Source organism: Moschus berezovskii, chromosome Y (assembly GCF_049115385.1).
Source record: "Moschus berezovskii isolate FMDL1 chromosome Y, NW_MosBer_1.0, whole genome shotgun sequence".
Lineage (NCBI taxonomy): Eukaryota > Metazoa > Chordata > Mammalia > Artiodactyla > Moschidae > Moschus > Moschus berezovskii.
The window spans coordinates 76,372,356-76,391,299 of NC_142489.1; the positions used below are offsets into that span (position 1 = coordinate 76,372,356).

Sequence of the window (18,944 nt, forward strand, 5' to 3'; positions counted from 1 at the left end):
TTATTTTCCTCTATTTCTTTGCATTGATCACTGAGGAAGGCTCTTTTATCTCTCCTTGCTATTCTTTGGAACTCTGCATTCAGATGCTTATATCTTACCTTTTCTCCTTTGCTTTTTGCTTCTCTTCTTTTCACAGCTATTTGTAAGGCTTCCTCAGACAGCCATTTTGCTTTTTTGCATTTCTTTTCCATGGGGATGGTCTTGGTCCCTGTCTCCTGTACAATGTCACGAACGTCCGTCCAGAGTTCATCAGGCACTCTATCTATCAGATCTAGTCCCTTAAATCTATTTCTCACTTCCACTGTATAATCATAAGGGATTTGATTTAGGTCATATCTGAATGGTCTAGTGGTTTTCCCTACTTTCTTCAATTTAAGTCTGAATTTGGCAATAAGGAGTTCATGATCTGAGCCACAGTCAGCTCTTGGTCTTGTTTTTGCTAACTGTATACAGCTTCTCCATCTTTGGCTGCAAAGAATATAATCAATTTGATTTCGGTGTTGACCATCTGGTGATGTCCATGAGCTTATAATTCCTTTTGGAGATTAATTCCTTGTGGGTTGTTTCATTTGCAAATTTTTCTCCCATTGTGAAGGTTGTCTTTTTGTTTTGTTTATGATTTTCTTTGCTTTATACAGATAGATTTAGATATATGTCACCTAGCAAAAGCCTCAGGGAAGTTGATAACATGAATTGTTTATCTCTCAGATGATGGATGCAGTAAAATGCATGATGATGGAATTATATAACAATCGTAAGTGTTCTAAGAACACTACTGGTAGCACAATAGCTGAAGTCAGAGATGACAATTGTCATTCTTGTTTTGTGGTTGTTTTGAGTGTTTCACTTTTTTTTTTTTTTAAGTTTTTAAATATTGGAGTAAAATTGCTTTACCATGTTGTGTTAGTTTCCGCTGTACAACAGTGTCAACCAGCTGTATGTAAATATGTGTCTCCAATCTCTTGAGCTTCCTTCCTATTCTTCATTCCCTGTTTGCTAAGGGTGTTTTCTCTGGGCTGCTGTGGAGGCCCCTGAAGAAGTTCTCCGGAGACCGCTGTCGGGTTCTGGCTCCAGTTACCAGGCTCACTCTGCCTTGATGGTGGCAGTTGAGGGTATTTCTTCACTTGGGTAGGAAACTGCTGCTGTGGAGACCCACCCTGCCCTGTGTGATCACCTCACTTCTTTTTTTTTTTTTTTTTTAACATTTAGAAGATAACAATGTTTATTTAATCTAATTTCCCTCTCAACATCATGCCTTTCTTTCTTTTTTTTTTCTTTTCTTTTTTCTTTCTTTCTTTCTTTATTTTTTTTAGAGGCTAATTACAATATTATATTTGTTTTGCCATTCATTGACATGAATCCACCCCGGGTGTACATGTGCTCCCTCTTGACTTCTAATCAAACGCCTGAAGCCAGAGCCTGAGTGGTTGACCCACTGGCGAAACCAAGAAACCAGTTATTTGGGTCCCATGTAAAATTGGCTGCTTTGTCTTCTCCTGAAGTTGGACTTTTTTATTCGAGTGCTCTTGGTGTTCAAGAGGTAGTATCCCAAGCTTCCTGAATTTAGGTGATTACTTAGAGAAAAGAGTGGTTAAAACATTGAAATGTCCAGTTCTGAAGCGACCCACTTATTTTTTTTCAAAGCCTCGTTGAATTTTCTTCCTAGGATAATATCAGTGCAAGCCAGTTTCAAATGGGTCTCTAGGGGAAATGACAAGTCGCAGGACTTGTTGAGAGCACTGAACGCCGTGATGGATAAGTGAGGGGAATCCCAAGTGGAACCATTGATGTGAGAAGACAGTCAGAGTGAGGCTGGCACCCAGAAAAAAGAGGGGAACGTCTCCAGGAAGATGTTCTGACGGGCCTTAACCGACGAACCGTGTGCTTCAGCTTTTTTTTTTTTTTTTGGCCACACTGAGCAGCATATGGTATCCTAGTGCCCTGACCAGCGACTGAACCTGTGTCCTCTGCATTGGGAGCATGGAGGCTTAACCACTGGACCTCCAGGGAAGTCCCAAGAGAGTCCCAAGTGTGAATGCAAATATTTCAGGGAGGTACCGACAGAAATCAATGAATCTCTTTAGATATTTTTGCTATGTGACCATCTTCATGATTATGCGGTGATGTCAAACAACAAGGCCAAATGCTGTTTTTAGAAAAACCTCCTCTCCCTCACCCTGACCTGTCGCCATGCTTCATTCTTTTTGTTTATTTAATTGATGTGGAGTTACCTGAAACCTTGCAACTATCACGTGTCAGAATATTCCAGATTTTAACGAGGTAAAGTGTAACTCCCTTCCACAATTAGATACAACATTTCTTCATTAATACAGTACAGTTGTTCCTGTTGTGTTTGATAAATGAGGATTTCTCAGCCTTGAAGCTACTGACATTGGTGCCATATGTTTTGCTGTGGTGACAGCTGTCCTGTCCGTCTGGGATGTTGAGCCGAATTCCTGGTCTTCTACCCTCTGAATGTGAGAAACAACCCAAAATGTCTCCAGGCACTGTTGTGTCATTGACAAAGGAAGGGGGCAAAAATCATACCTGTTTATAGCCATGGTGATGATTGAACACTGTCAGCACACTTTCATCACTTCAGCTTGGATTTATATTTTCTTCTTTCCAAATGAATTTGGCCCCAAATATACACTTCCTCCCCTTCACCCAAAATACCCTATGGTTTCCAGAATGGTTAGGCTTTGGGATGCCAGGTGAGTGATTATGGCCCACACCCAAAACTTCAGGTCAGAGATAAAATAAAGCTGCTTTTAGGATGTTTTACTTTTATTTTTTGGGCCAAAATCCTGCTCAAAACTTTTACATACAGTATGGGAGAAAGTGAAGAAGAACTGGAAAGTGAAAAGGTTGGCTTAAAGCTCAACATTCAGAAAACTAAGATCATGGCATCCGGTCCCATCAGTTCATGGCAAACAGAAGGGGAAACAGTGGCTAACTTTTTGGGTAGGCTTAAAATCACTTCGGATGCTGATTGCAGCCATGAAATTAAAAGACTCTTACTCCTGGGAGTAAGGAAAGTGATGACGAATCTAGACAGCGTATTAAAAAACAGAGACATTATTTTGCCAACAAAGTTCCATCTAGCCAAGGCTATGGTTTTTCCAGTGGTCATGTATGGATGTGAGAGTTGGACTGTAAAGAAAGCTGAGCAGCGAAGAATTGATGCTTTTGAACTCTCGTGTTAGGGAAGACTCTTGAGAGTCCCTTGGACTGCAAGGAGAGCCAACCAATCCATCCTAAAGGTCATCAGGAGAGGTGGCCCTAAGATAGCAGGGGAATAGGATGGGGAGACCACTTTCTCCCCCAGAAATTCATTTTCAAAAAAACAACAACAAAACATTTAAACGCTGAGCAAATTCCACAAAACAACCTCTGAATGCTGTCAGAGGACATCAGGACCGAGTAAAGTAGCCCATTGTGTTCGAAAGGAGGTAAGACAAAATATAAAAGATAAAAAGAGAGAAAAAAGAGGTAGGGATGGAGATCCATCCCGGGAAGGGAGTCTTAAAAGAGGAGAAATTTCCAAACACCAGGAAACACTCTCACTAGCGGGTGTGTGGGGAGTTTTGGAATCTCAGAGGGCAGCATAAACAGGAGGAAAAATAAATAAAACCTACAGATTGCGCCGTGCCTAACGGCAACTCCTGGCACACGCAGCCACCACCAGCAAATGGGGGCTGAACAGGGATGCGTGGGCTGTATTGCTTAGGGTAAGGATCAGGCCTGAATGCCCTGAGGGCAATCTGATGGAACTAACATGAGATAGCCACCCAAACTGTGGGATAGCCAGAGAGAGAGAGGGAAAAAAACAAAACAAAACAGAGAATTATCCCGTGAAAGCCCTAACCTCAGTCTCTGCCAGGCCTTCACACAGAACAAAGGACTGAGTGAATGCCAGAGGAGACCTAGCAGGCTTCAGACCAGCCCATCCGCTGTCAGAAGACAGGCAGGCAGGGGTCATCCAGAGCCAGAAAGGGGAAATCTTGACCCCAGAGAGGCATCCTGTACCAAACTGAAAATAGGTTCCGTTGCTAACCAAGACTTCTTGGGATTCTGGACGGTTGACATCTGCTGGGAGGGTTGCGGCCAGAGATCAGCTCCCCAGAAGAGACACAGTGCACACCTGAGAGGGATGTGCCCACAGCAACCCAGAAACCCAAGCAGCTCGGATGGGGGAGGCGATAAGACACACACACACACACACAGAGATGGGGGAGGTGATAAGACACACACACACACCTGCGGGAGACTGTGCTCACCAAGAACCTGGTCGCCACAGTTGCTGGGACCTGGGAAGGGCATAAAACGCAGGCCCAACCTAGTCTGCACCTTTGTGGAGTACCTGAGAACCTGAACCTGAGCAGGTTAGACCTGGGAAGTGCACGCAACCCAGGGCCCGCCCCAGACAGTTCCTGGCAGAGCAACCTAGAGACTAAAAAGGGTAGACCGTGAAAGCACACATGCCATGAGCACAAACCCAGTGCGGCTGAAACACTGCGAGCACTCCCCACACACACCAGTGATACTTGTTTGCAGTGTTACTCCCTCCCCACAGCAGGACTGAACAAGTGAAACTAAAAAAGTGACCACTTTTGCCCCGTTGTGTCAGGGTGGATGTTAGACACTGAAGAGACCAGCAAAGAGAAGCTAAAATAAACAGAGGGAACTACTTTCGAAGTGGCAGGTGCAAGAGATCAAAACCCTGCAGTTAGCACCGACTACGTGGGAAGGGGCCTATAGGTCTTGAGAATTATAACACGGATCAAGGAACTATCTGAAACTGAACAGACCCCACACTGTCTGCAACAGCTCCAGAGAAGTTCCTAGATAATAAATTTATGTTTATCATTTTAAAAATTTTTATAAGTCCTCTATTACTCCTTTAATTTTCATTTTTAAACCTACTTGTACCTTGCCAAAAGAAGACCCTACTTTATTTCAATTTTTATTTTTTTTGCATTTTTGAAGTTGGATTAATATCTTTAAAAAAATATTTATTTTATTTGGAGGCTAATTACTTTACAATATTGTATTGGTTTTGCCATACATTGACATGAATCCGCCACGGGTGTACATGTGTTCCCCATCTTGAACCTCTCTCCCACATCCTTCCCAATAACATGACACCATTATGTATCATGAATTGAACCTGGACTGGCGATTCGTTTCTCATATGATATTATACATATTTCAATGCCATTCTCCCAAATCATCCCGCCTTCACACACTCAGACAGAGACCAAAAGACTGTTCTGTACATCTGTGTCTCTTTTGCTGTTCCGTGTACAGGGTTATTATTATCATCTTTCTAAATTCCACATAGATGCGATAGTATCAGTTCAGTTCAGTTCAGTCGCTCAGTCGTGTCCGACTCTCCGCGACCCCATGAATCACAGCACGCCAGGCCTCCCTGTCCATCACCAACTCCCGGAGTTCACTCAAACTCATGTCCACAGAGTCGGTGATGCCATCCAGCCATCTCATTCTCCGTCGTCCCCTTCTCCTCCCGCCCCCAACCTTTCCCAGCATCAGAGTCTTTTCCAGTGAGTCAACTCGTCTCATGAGGTGGCCAAAGTATTGGAGTTTCAGCTTTAGCATCAGTCCCTCCAATGAACATCCAGGATTGATCTCCTTTAGAATGGACTGGTTGGATCTCCTTGCAGTATAAGGGACTCTCAAGAGTCTTCTCCAACACCACAGTTCAAAAGCATCGATTCTTCGGCGATCAGCTTTCTTCACAGTCCAACTCTCACATCCATACATGACCACGGGAAAAACCATTGCCTTGATTAGACGGACCTTGGTCGGCAAAGTAATGTCTCTGCTTTTTAATATACTATCAAGGTTGGTCATAACTTTCCTTCCAAGGAGCAAGCGTCTTTTAATTTCATGGCTGCAATCAGCATCTGCAGTGATTTTGGAGCCCAAAAAAACAAAGTCTGACACTGTTTCCACTGTTTTTCCATCTATTTCCCATGAAGTGATGGGACCAGATGCCATGATCTTTGTTTTCTGAATGTTGAGCTTCAAGCCAACCTTTTCACTCTCCTCTTTCACTTTCATCAAGAGGCTTTTGAGTTCCTCTTCACTTTCTGCCATAAGGGTAGTGTCATCTGCATATCTGAGGTTATTGATATTTCTCCCAGCAATCTTGATTCCAGCTTGTGCTTCTTCCAGCCCAGCGTTCCTCATGATGTACTCTGCATATAAGTTAAATAAGCACGGTGACAATATACAACCTTGACGCACTCCTTTTCCTATTTGGAACCAGTCTGTTGTTCCATGACCGGTTCTAACTGTTGCTTCCTGACCTGCATACAGGTTTCTCAAGAGGCAGGTCAGGTGGGCTGGGATTCCCATCTCTTTCAGAATGTTCCACAGTTTATTGTGATCCACACAGTCAAAGGCTTTGGCATAGTCAATGAAGCAGAAATAGATGTTTTTCTGAAACTCTCTTGCTTTCTCCATGATCCAGCGGATGTTGGCAATTTGATCTCTGGTGCCTCTGCCTTTTCTAAAACCTGCTTGAACATCTGGGAGTTCACGGTTTACATACTGCTGAAGCCTGGCTTGGAGAATTTTGAGCATGACTTTAGTAGCGTGTGAGATGAGTGCAATTGTGCGGTAGTTTGAGCATTCTTTGGCATTGCCTTTCTTTGGGATTGGAATGAAGACTGACCTCTTCCAGTCCTGTGGCCACTGCTGAGTTTTCCAAATCTGCTGGCATATTGAGTGCAGCACTTTCACAGCATCATCTTTCAAGACTTGAAATAGCTCAACTGATGTATTGGTATTTCTCTTTCTGGCTTAATTCACTCTGTACAATAGGCTCCAGTTTCATCCACCTCATTAGAATTGATTCAAATGTATCCTTTTTAACTGAGAGTAATAACCATTGTGTATATGTACCAAAGCTTTCTTATCCATTCGTCTGCAGATGGACATCTAGGTTGCTTCCATTTCCTTGCTAAAATAATCAGTGCTGCGATGAACATTGGAGTACATGTGTCTCTTTCAATACTGGTTTCCTCGGTGTGTATGCCCAGGAGTGTGATTGCTGGATCCTATGGCAGTTCTATTTCCAGTTTTTTAAGGAATCTACACACTGTTCTCCATAGTGGTTGTACTAGTCTGCATTCCCACCAACAGTGTAAGAGGGTTCCCTTTTCTCCACACCCTCTCCAGCATTTATTGCATGTAGACTTTTGGATAGCAGCCATTCTGACTGGTGTGAAATGGTATCTCATTGTGGTTTTGGTTTGCATTTCTCTGGTTATGAGGGATGTTGAGCATTTTTCACGTGTTTGTTAGATATCTGGATGTCTTCTTTGGAGAAATGTCTGTTTAGTTCTTTGGCCCAATTTTTGATTGGGTCGTTCATTTTTCTGGAGTTGAGCTGCAGGAGCTGCTTGTATATTTTAGAGATTGATTATTTGTCAGTTGTTTCATTTGCTATTATTTTCTCCCATTCTGAAGGCTGTCCTTTCACCGTATTTGTAGTTTCCTTTGGTGAGCAGGGCTTTTCATTTTAATTAGGTCCAATTATTTTATTTTTGCTTTTATTTCCAATATGCTGGGAGGTGGGTCATGGAGGATCCTGCTGTGATTTATGTCAGAGAGTGTTTTGCCTATGTTCTCCTCTTAGAGTTTAATACAACAGACTGGTTCCAAATAGGAAAAGGAGTACGTCAAGGCTGTATATTGTCACCTTGCTTATTTAAATTATATGCAGAGTACATCCTGAGGAACGCTGGGCTGGAAGAAGCACAAGCCGGAATCAAGATTGCTGGGAGAAATATCAATAACCTCAGATATGCAGATGACACTACCCTTATAGCAGAAAGTGAGGAGGAACTAAAAATCCTCTTGATGAAACTGAAAGAGGAGAGTGAAAAGGTTGGCTTGAAGCTCAACATTCAAAAAGCAAACATCATGCATCTGGTCCCATCACTTCATGGGAAATAGATGGAAAAACAGTGGAAACAGTGTCAGACTTTATTTTGGGGGCCTCCAAAATCACTGCAGATGCTGATTGCAGCCATGAAATTAAAAGACGCTTACTCCTTGGAAAGAAAGTTATGACCAACCTTGATAGTATGTTAAAAAGCAGAGACATTACTTTGCCAACAAAGGTCCGTCTACGCCAAGGCTATGGTTTTTCCCCTGTTCATGTATGGATGTGAGAGTTGGACTGTGAAGAAAGCTGATGACCGAAGAATTGATACTTTTGAACCGTGGTGTTGGACAAGACTCTTGAGAGTCCCTTGTTTTGCAAGGAGATCCAACCAGTCCATTTTAAAGGAGATCAATCCTGGGTGTTCATTGGAAGGACTGACGCTAAAGTTGAAACTGCAATACTTTGGCCACCTCATGTGATGAGTTGACTCCCTGGAAAAGATTCTGATGCTGGGAAAGGTTGGGGGCGGGAGGAGAATGGGACGACGGAGAATGAGATGACTGGATGGAATCACCGACTCTGTGGACATGAGTTTGAGTGAACTCCGGGAGTTGGTGGTGGACAGGGAGGCCTGGCATGCTTGATTCATGGGGTGGTGGAGAGTCGGACATGACTGAGCGACTGAACTGAACTGAACTGAACTGAATACAATATGAGATCAAAAACACTGTGGAGGGAACCAACAGTAGAAAAAAGACGCAAATGATAGGACAAGTGAGTTAGAAGATAGATTGGTAGAAAGAAATGAAACAGAGAGGAAAAAAGAAGAACCAAGTAAAAGAAATGAGGACAATCTCAGAGACCTCTGGTACCATGTTAAACGCCCCAACATTCGCATCATAGGAGTCCCAGAAGAAGACAAAAAGAAAGACCATGAGAAAATACTTGAGGAAATAATAATTGAAAACTTCCGTAAAATGGGGAAGGAAATAATCTCTCAAGTCCAAGAATTCCAGAGAGTCCCATCCAGGGTAAACCCAAGGTGAAATACCCCAAGACACACATTAACCAAATTAACAAAGATCAAACACAAAGAACAAATGTTAAAAGCAACAAGGGAAAAGCAACAAACAACACATAAGGGGATCCCCATAAGGATAACCGATGATCTTTCAATAGAAACTCTTCAGGCAAGGAGGGAATGGCAGGGCATACTAAAGTGTTGAAAGAAAATATCCTACAGCCCAGATGACTGTATTCAGCAAGGATCTCAATCAAATATGAAGGAGAAATCAAAAGCTTTACAGACAAGCAAAAGCTGAGAGAATTCAGCATCACCAAACCAGCTCTCCAACAAATGCTAAAGGACCTTCTCTAGACAGGAAACACAGAAACAGTGTATCACCTCGAGCCCAAAACAATAAAGTAAATGGCAATGGGATCATACGTATCAATAATCACCTTAAAAGTAAATGGGTTGAATGCCCCAACCTAAAGACAAAGACTAGCTGAAAGGATACCAAAACAAGACAAATATACATGTTGCCTACAAGAGACCCACCCCAAAACGAGGGACACACGCAGACTGAAAGTGAAGAACTGGAAAAAGATATTCCACACTATTAGAGACCAAAAGAAAGCAGGAGTCACAATGCTCATATCAGATAAGATAGACTTTAAAACAAAGGCTGTGAAAAGAGACAAAGAAGGACACCATATAATGATCAAAGGATCAATCCAAGAAGAACATATAACAATTATAAACATATATGCACCCAACATAGGAGCACTGCATTATGTAAGACAAATGCTAACAAGTATGAAAGAGGAAGTTAACAATAACACAATAATACTGGGAGAATTTAATACCCCACTCACAACTATGGATAGATCGGTTAAACAAAAAATTAACAAGGAAACACAAACGTTAAATCATCCAATAGACCAACTAGAACTAATTGATATCGATAGGACATTTCACCCCAGAACAGTGAATTTCACCTTCTTCTCAAGCTCACACGGAACCTTCTCCAGATTAAATCATATCCTGGGCCATAAATCTAGCCTTGGTAAATTCAAAAATCTTGAAATCATTCCAAGCATCTTTTCTGACCACAATGCAGTAAGATTAGATCTCAATTACAGGAGAAAATCTATTAAAAATGCCAACATAGGGAGGATGAACAACACATTGCTTAATAACTAACGACTCATAGAAGAAATCAAAATATACATAGAAACGAATGAAAATGAAAATGCAACAACCCAAAACCTGGGGCGGGGGGGGCGCTGTAAAAGCAGTGCTAAGGGGAAGGTTCATAGCAAAACAGGCATACCTCAATAAACAAGAAAAAAGTCAACTAAATAACCTAATTCTACACCTAAAGCAACTAGAAAAGGAAGAAATGAAGAGTCCGAGGGTGAGTATAAGGAAAGACATCTTAAAAATTAGGGCAGAAATAAATGCAAAAGAAGCAAAAGAGACCAGGGCAAAAATCAACAAAACCAAAAGCTGGTTCTTTGAGAGGGTGAATAAAATTGACAAATCACTAGCCAGACTCATCGGGAAACAAAGGAAGAAAAACTAAATCAATAAAAGTAGAAATGAAAATGGAGAGATCACAGCAGACAACACAGAAACACAAAGGATAATAAGAGACTACTACCAGGAATTATATTCCAATAAAATGGACAACTTGGAAGAAATGGCCAAATTCTTAGAAAAGTACAACTTTCCAAAACTGAACCAGGAAGAAATAGAAAATCTGAACAGACCCACCACAAGCATGGAAATTGAATCTCTAATGAGAAATCTTCCAGCAAAATAAAGCCCAGGTCCAGATGGCTTCATAGCTGAATTCTACCAAAAACTTAGAGAAGAGCTAACACCTCTCCTGCTCAAACTCTTCGAGAAAATTGCTGAGGAAGGGAAACTTCCAAACTCATTCTATGAGGCCACCATCACCCTAATCCCAAAACCTGGTAAAGATCCCACAAAAAAAAAAAGAAAACTATAGGCCAATATCACTGATGAACATAGATGCAAAAATCCTTAACAAAATTCTAGAAATCAGAATCCAACAACACATTAAGAAGATCATACACCATGACCAAGTGGGCTTTATCCCAGGGATGCAAGAATTCTTCAATATCCACAAATCAATTAAGGTAATACACCACATTAACAAACTGAAAAATAAAAATCATATGATTATCTCAATAGATGCAGAGAAAGCCTTCGACAAAATTCAACATCCATTTATGTTAAAAACCCTCCAGAAGGCAGGAATAGAAGGATCATATCTCAACATAATAAAAGCTATATATGACAAACCCACAGAAAACATTATCCTCAATGCTGAAAATCTGAAAGCATTTCCCCTAAATTCAGGAACAAGACAAGGGTGCCCACTCTCACCGATACTGTTCAACATAGTTCTGGAAGTTTAGGCCACAGCAATCAGAGCAGAAAAAGACATAAAAGCAAACCAAACTGGAAAAGAAGAAGTAAAACTTTCACTGTTCGCTGATGATATGATCCTATACACAGAAAACCCTAAAGTCTCTACCAGAAAACTACTAGAGTTAATCAATGAATACAGCAAAGGTGCAGGATATAAAATCAACACACCGAAATCCCTTGCATTCCTACACACTAATAATGAGAAAATAGAAAGAGAAATTAAGGAAACTATTCCATTCACTGTTGCAAAGAAAAGAATAAAATACTTTGTAATGTATCTATCTAAAGATACAAAAGACCTGTACAGAGAAAACTATAAAACACTGGTGAAAGAAATCAGAGACAATAATAATAGATGGAGAAATATACCGTGTCCGTGGATTGGAAGAATAAGTATTGTGAAAATGAGTATATTATGCAAAGTAATTTATAAGTTCAATGCAATCCCTATCAAGCTACCAACGGTGTTTTTCACAGAGCTAGAACAAATAATCTCACAATTTGTATGAAAATATAAAAAACCTCGATAGCCAAAGCAATCTTGAGGAAGAAGAATGGAAATGTGGGAATCAACCTGCCGGACTTCAGGATCTACTACAAAGCCACAGTCATCAAGACAGTATGGTACTGGCATAAAGACAGAAATATAGATCAATGGAACAAAATAGAAAGCCAGAGATAAATCCACGGACCTATGGACACCTTATCTTTGACAAGGGATGCAAGAATATTCAATGGAAAAAAGACAATCTCTTTAACAAGTGGTGCTGGGAAAACTGGTCAACCACTTGTAAAAGAATTAAACTAGAACACTCCCTAACACCATACACAAAAATAAACTCAAAATGGATTAAAGATCTAAATGTAAGACCAGAAACTATAAAACTCCTAGAGGAGAACATAGGCAAAACCCTCTCCGACATAAATCACAGCAGGATCCTCCATGACCCACCTCCCAGAATATTGGAAATAAAAGCAAAACTAAACAAATGGGACCTAATTAAAGTTAAAAGCTTCTGCACAGCAAAGGAAACTATAAGCAAGGTGAAAAGACAGCCTTTAGAATGGGATAAAATAATAGCAAATGAAACAACTGACAAAGAATTCATCTCCAAAATATACAAGCAGCTCCTCCAGCTCAATTCCACAAAAATAAAAGACCCAATCAAAAAATGGGCCAAGGAACTAAACAGACATTTCTCCAAAGAAGACATACAGATGGCTAATAAACACATGAAAAAATGCTCAGCATCCCTCATTATCAGAGAAATGCAAATCAAAACCACAATGAGATACCATTACACACGAGTCGGAATGGCTGCTATCCAAAAGTCTACATGCAATAAATGCTGGAGAGGGTGTGGAGAAAAGGCAACCCTGTTACACTGTTGGTGGGAATGCAGACTAGTACAGCAACTTTGGAGAACAGTGAGGAGACTCCTTAGAAAACTGGAAATAGAACTGCCATACGACACAGCAATCACACTCCTGGCCATACACAGTGAAGAAACCAGATTTGAAAGAATCACATATACTCCAATGTTCATCGCAACACTGTTTATAATAGCCAGAAAATGGAAGCAACCTAGATGTCCATCTGCAGACGAATGGATAATAAAGCTTTGGTACATATACACATGGAATATTAATCAGCCATTAAAGAGAATACTTTTGAATCAGTTCTAATGATGTGGATGAAACTGGAGCCTATTATACAGAGTGAAGTAAGCCAGAAAGAAAAACACCTGTACAGTATACTAACGCATATATATACAATTTAGAAAGATGATAACGATAACCCTGTATGCAAGACAGTAAAAGAGACACAGGTGTGTAGAACAGTCTTTTGGACTCTGTGGGAGAGGGCGAGGGTGGGATGATTTGGGAGAATGACATTGAAACATGTATATTATCATATGTGAAATGCATCGCTAGTCCAGTTTCGATGCATGAGACAGGATGCTCGGGGCTGGTGCATGGGGATGACCCAGAGGGATGGGATGGGGAGTGAGGTGGGAGGGGTTTCAAGATGGGAACACATGTACACCCGGGGTGGATTCATGTCAATGTATGGCAAAACCAACTAATATAATATTGTAAAGTAAGTAGCCTCCAATAAAAAATAAATAAATAAATATAAAAAAAGAAAGCAACCCTTCCTTCACTTATCAGTTACAGTGGTAACCCTGATAACTGCTTTTCTTGAAAGTTGTGTCGTAAAGTTGGTTATTGTAATGAGAACAAAATTTGCATTAGGAACGGTGTTATAAGTGCGGGTCATGTCTTTGGCCAAGGTCCTACTTTCTGATATACCATGTATCGAATCAATTTTTCTTTGTGCCTCTCATCACTCTTTAAATAAACTTTATTTAGTGTCTGATGCTGCTGCTGCTAAGTCGCTTCAGTTATGTCCGACTCTGTGTGACCCCACAGATGGCAGCCCACCATGCTCCACTGTCCCTGGGATTCTCCAGGCAAGAACAATGGAGTGGGTTGCCATTTCCTTCCCCAATGCATGAAAGTGAAAAGTGAAAGTAAAGTTGCTCAGTTGTGTCCGACTCTTCGTGACCCATGGACTGCAGCCTACCAAGCTCCTCTGTCCATGGGATTTCCCAGGCAAGAGTACTGGAGTGCGGTGCCATTGACTTCTCTGTATTTAGTGTCTAATACAAGAAAAAGACTGGAGTAGGCATTTGAAAAAAAAAAAAAAATCCTGATGGATTAACTGTCCATTTTTATCTCCCTGTCTTTTCTTGCTGGAACGTACTTTCACATTTGTCTGTTCTGTTACATTCTACTTATCCTTCAAGACCTAAACAACCCTTCTGTCTCAGGCTGCCCTTTTGGATTAAAGTCAAACAAATTCTGTCAATATTAATCCCACTCTTCTCTTTGCTGCCAGGCATGGGGCATTGTGACAGCATTTATCACCTCTTATTTTGGTGAGTGATATGTTTAGCCTCCACCCTCTGTGTTCAGAGTTGATTTGGGGTAGGGACTGTCTCGTCCGGACTGGTTGCTGCCAGCATCTAGAACGTAGTTAACATGTAATACCTGTTTAGAAGAGTTATGAATCTTTAGGTTGTTTGATACAGTCTTTAGTTGGTGTATCTGACTGGCTAAGGCAAAGAGAAAATTCGGCTTCAAGTATCTTCAAACTTCCAAGGCAGTTTAACTTGAAAAATGGTACTTGTGAACCTGTGTGCAGGGTGGAAATAGAGACGTGGACGCAGAGAACGGATATGTGGACCCCACGGAGAAGGAGAGGGTGGAATGCACTGAAAGAATAGCACTGACCTATATACACTGACTTGTGTAGCGTGGACAGCTGGTAGGGAAATGCCGTCTAGTGCAGGAAGCTCAGCTCGGTGCTCTGTGATGACCCAGAGTGGTGGCTTGTGGGGAGGAGAGGAAGGCTTAACAGGGAGGGGTCATATGTATGCATTTGGCAGATTCCCTTGTAGCTCAGCTGGTAAAGAATCAGCCTGCAATGTGGGAGACCTCGGTTATATCCCTTGGTTGGGAAGATCCCCTGGAGAAGGGAAAAGGCTACCCACTCCAGGATTCTGGCCCCAGGATTCTGGACTATACAGCCCGTGGGGTTGCAGAATCGGATATAACTGAGCAACTTTTCACTTTTGAGAAGGAAATGGCAACCCACTCCTGTCCTCTTGCCTGGAAAATCCCATGGATGGAGGAGCCTGATGGGCTAGAGTACATGGGGTCGCAACAAGTCAGACACAACTGAAGCGACTTAGCTGCAGCAGCCAGTATGAGAGTCTTGTCTTGCAGCAAACCATTAAGCACGGGAGTTCTCAAGACAGACTCAGAGGTGTTCTTTCATCCTGTGGAGGAAGGGGGCTCAGGACATGATTTAGGGCAAGTCACTGCCCGAGTACAGGGAGGAAGGCCTTCCCGCTCACGGGCACAGTTGAGAAGGAGAGGACAGGGTGCTGAGGTAGAAGAGCCACCTGCTCTTCCCGGTTCTGCATGCAAGTTGGGAGGGGGTTTGCAGACAATGCAGACCACGTCCGTTTCCCCATATTCAGTCTTGGGACCTGGGACACCCTCCTACTGTGTAGGGTGTACAACCTTCCAGCGTCAATCTTCTGCTTTTGATCAGTCTATGATGGAGGTTGGACATCAAAACTATCATCAGGAAGAGACAGACAGCTCCCAGGTGAGTCAAGGCTGAAGACCACTGTTCCAGGCAGGGGAATCTAAGATGTAGACAAGGATGAGCACGAATGATCTTTGAGAAGTTCTCATTGTGGCCACCCGGGTGGTGGTGATGGTGGTGGTGGTTCAGGCACTCAGTCGTGTCTGACTCTTTTGAGATCCCTCTGGACTGTAGCCCACTAGGATCATCTGTTCATGGGATTCTCCAGGCAAGAATACTGGCGTGGGTTGCCATTCCCTTCCCGAACCAAGGATAGAGCCCCAGTCTCCTGTATTGGATTGACAGTCAAATTATTTGCTGCGGAGCCACCAGGGGAGCTGGGTCACAAGGTTACCAGAACCATAATGCAGGTTTGGGAGAGGGAGGTGCCTAAATAGAAAGCCAGGGCTAAATAAGCCTCAGCTTCATCATCAGGCTTCCCTGGTGGCCCAGTTGGTAAAGACTCCACCCACAATGCAGGAGACCTGGATTCCATTCCTGGGTAGGGAAGATCCTCTGGAGAAGGGAAACAGCTACCCACTCCATTATTCTGGCCTGGAAGTCCCATGGACTATAGTCCATGAGGTCGCGAAGAATCAGGCATGACTGAGAGACTTTCACTGTCACTTTTCATCATTAAGAGATAGAAAAGATTCTGCACAGCTTCTTGACAACAGTCCTAGAAATGCTGGGAGAATAAGGCCAGCCATTAGAGAGTGGGACTTACCAGCAGTCCCCAACCTTTTTGAAATCAGGAAGTGGTTTGTGGAAGTCAATTTTTCCATGGGCTGGGGGTGCAAGTGGATGCTTTCCGGTTGATTGAAGCACATTCCATTTAATGTTCATTTTATTTTATTTTTATTATGACAACAGCTCCACCTCAGATCATCAAGCATTAGTCTCCAGAGGTTGGGGACTCCTGACTTAGATTGCTGTGCTTCGTCACTCAGTTGTGTCTGATTCTTTGCAACTCCCCAGACTGCAACCCACCAGGCTCCTCTATTCAAGGGATTCTAATATTGGAGTGGGTTGCCATGCCCTTCTCCAGGGCATCTTTCCTACCCAAGGATTGAACCCACATCTCCCGCATTACAGGCGCCTTCTTTACTGTCTGAGCCACCAGGGAAGCCCCAGAATACTGGGAGTGGGTAGCCTATCCATTTTCTAGGGGATCTTCCCCACCCAGGAATCGAGCAGGGGTCTCCTGCATTGGAGACAGATTCTTTACCAGCTGAGCTACCAGGAAAGCTGTTTACTCTGTAGAGTACTGATGAATTAAGTTCTGCTCTGCATAAAAGTCAAGTGGCTGTGGAGTATGTTACTTGTTTAGAATGATTCTGTTTATTCTTACCTAAAATGGTCACTGAGTTTCTAAATAGCCATGACTTTGTTGAGTCTACTGTTTGAACCATGTTTTTATTTTTATTTATTTATTTTGTCATTTTATGATTAGTTTATTTCACTTAGCATGTGCCCTAAAGGTGTTATTATACCCACGTAAACGACAGAATGATTTCTGTTTGTTTCCAAGGCAAATCGATCAATATTATAGTAAGCCAAGTCTGTGCGCCAACCAGTAATGCTGAAGAAGCCGAAGTTGAATGATTTTATGAAAACCTACAAGAAGTTTTAGAACTAATACCCGAAAAAGAAGTCTTTTTCATTACAGAGGACTGGAGTGCAAAAGTAGGAAGTCAAGAAACACCTGGAGTAACAGGCAAATTTGGCCTTGGAGCATGAAATGAAGCAGGGCAAAGGCTAATAGACATTTGCCAAGAGAACGCATAGCAAACACCCTCTTCCAACAACACAAGAGAAGACTATACACAAGGACATCACCAGATGGTCAACAGTGAAATCAGACTGATTATATTATTTGCAGCCAAAGATGGAGAAGCTCTATACAGTCAGCAAAAACAAGACCAGGAGCTGACTGTGGCTCAGATCATGAACTCCTTATTGTCAAATTCAGACTGAATTTGAAGAAAGTAGGGAAAACCACTAGACATTCAGATATGACCTAAATCAAATCTCTTATGATTATACAGTTGAAGTAAGAAACAGATTTAAGGGACTAGATCTGATAGATAGAGTGCCTGATGAACTATGGATGGAGGTTCGTGACATTGTACAGGAGACAGGAACCAAGACCATTCCCATGGAAAAGAAATACAAAAAAGCAAAATGGCTGTCTGAGGAGGCCTTACAAATAGCTGTGAAAAGAAGGGAAGCGAAAAGCAACGGAGTAAAGGAAAGATATAAGCATCTGAATGCAGAGTTCCAAAGAATAGCAAGGAGAGATAAGAAAGCCATCCTCAGCGATCAGTGCAAAGAAATACAGGGAAACAGCAGAATAGGAAAAACAAGAGATCTCTTCAAGAAAATTAGAGATATCAAGGGAATATTTCATGCAAAGATGGGCTCAATAAAGGACAGAAATGATATGGACCTAACAGAAGCAGAAGATATTAAGAAGAGTTAGCAAGAATACACAGAAGAACTGTACAAAAAAGATCTTCACAACCAAGATAATCACGATGGCATGATCACTCACCTGGAGCCAGATATCTTGGAATGTGAAGTCAAGTGGGCCTTAGAGAGCATCACTATGAACAAAGCTAGTGGAGGTGATAGAATTCCAATTGAGCTATTTCATATCCTGAAAAATGATGTTGTGAAAGTGCTGCACTCAATATGCCAGCAAATTTGGAAAACTCAGCAGTGGCCACAGGACCGGAAAATGTCAGTCTTCATTCCAATCCCAAAGAAAGGCAAGGCCAAAGAATTCTCAAACTACTGCACAGTTGGACTTATCTCACACGCTAGTAAAGTCATGCTCAAAATTCTCCAAGCCAGGCTTCAGCAATATGTGAACGGTGAAATCCAGATGTTCAAGCAGGTTTTAGAAAAGGCAGAGGAACCAGAGATCAAATAGCCAACATCCGCTGGATCATGGAGAAAGCAAGAGAGCTCCAGAAAAACATCTATTTCTGCCTCATTGACTATGCCAAAGCCTTTGACTGTGTGGATCACAATAAACTGTGGAACATTCTGAAAGAGATGGGAATCCCAGACCACCTGACCTGGCTCTTGAGAAACCTGTATGCAGATCAGCAAGCAATAGTCAGAACTGTACATGGAACAACAGACTGGTTCCAAATAGGAAAAGGAGTACGTCAAGGTTGTATATTGTCACCCGTCTTATTTAACTTCTATGCAGGGTACATCATGAGGAACGCTGGGCTGGAAGAAGCACAAGCTGAAATCAAGACTGCTGGGAGAAATATCAATAACCTCAGATATTCAGATGACATCACCCTTATGGCCGCAAGTGAAGAGGAACTAAAAAGCCTCTTGATGAAAGTGAAAGAGGAGAGTGAAAATGTTGGCTTGAAGCTCAACAT

At 42.0% G+C, this 18,944-nt stretch overlaps 1 pseudogene; it reads left to right on the forward strand.

The window, feature by feature from the left end:
* Positions 1-14,691, forward strand: part of LOC129557910 (MYND-type zinc finger-containing chromatin reader ZMYND8-like) — a 33,328-nt pseudogene extending 18,637 nt beyond the window's left edge.
* The last annotated feature ends 4,253 nt before the right edge of the window (positions 14,692-18,944 follow it).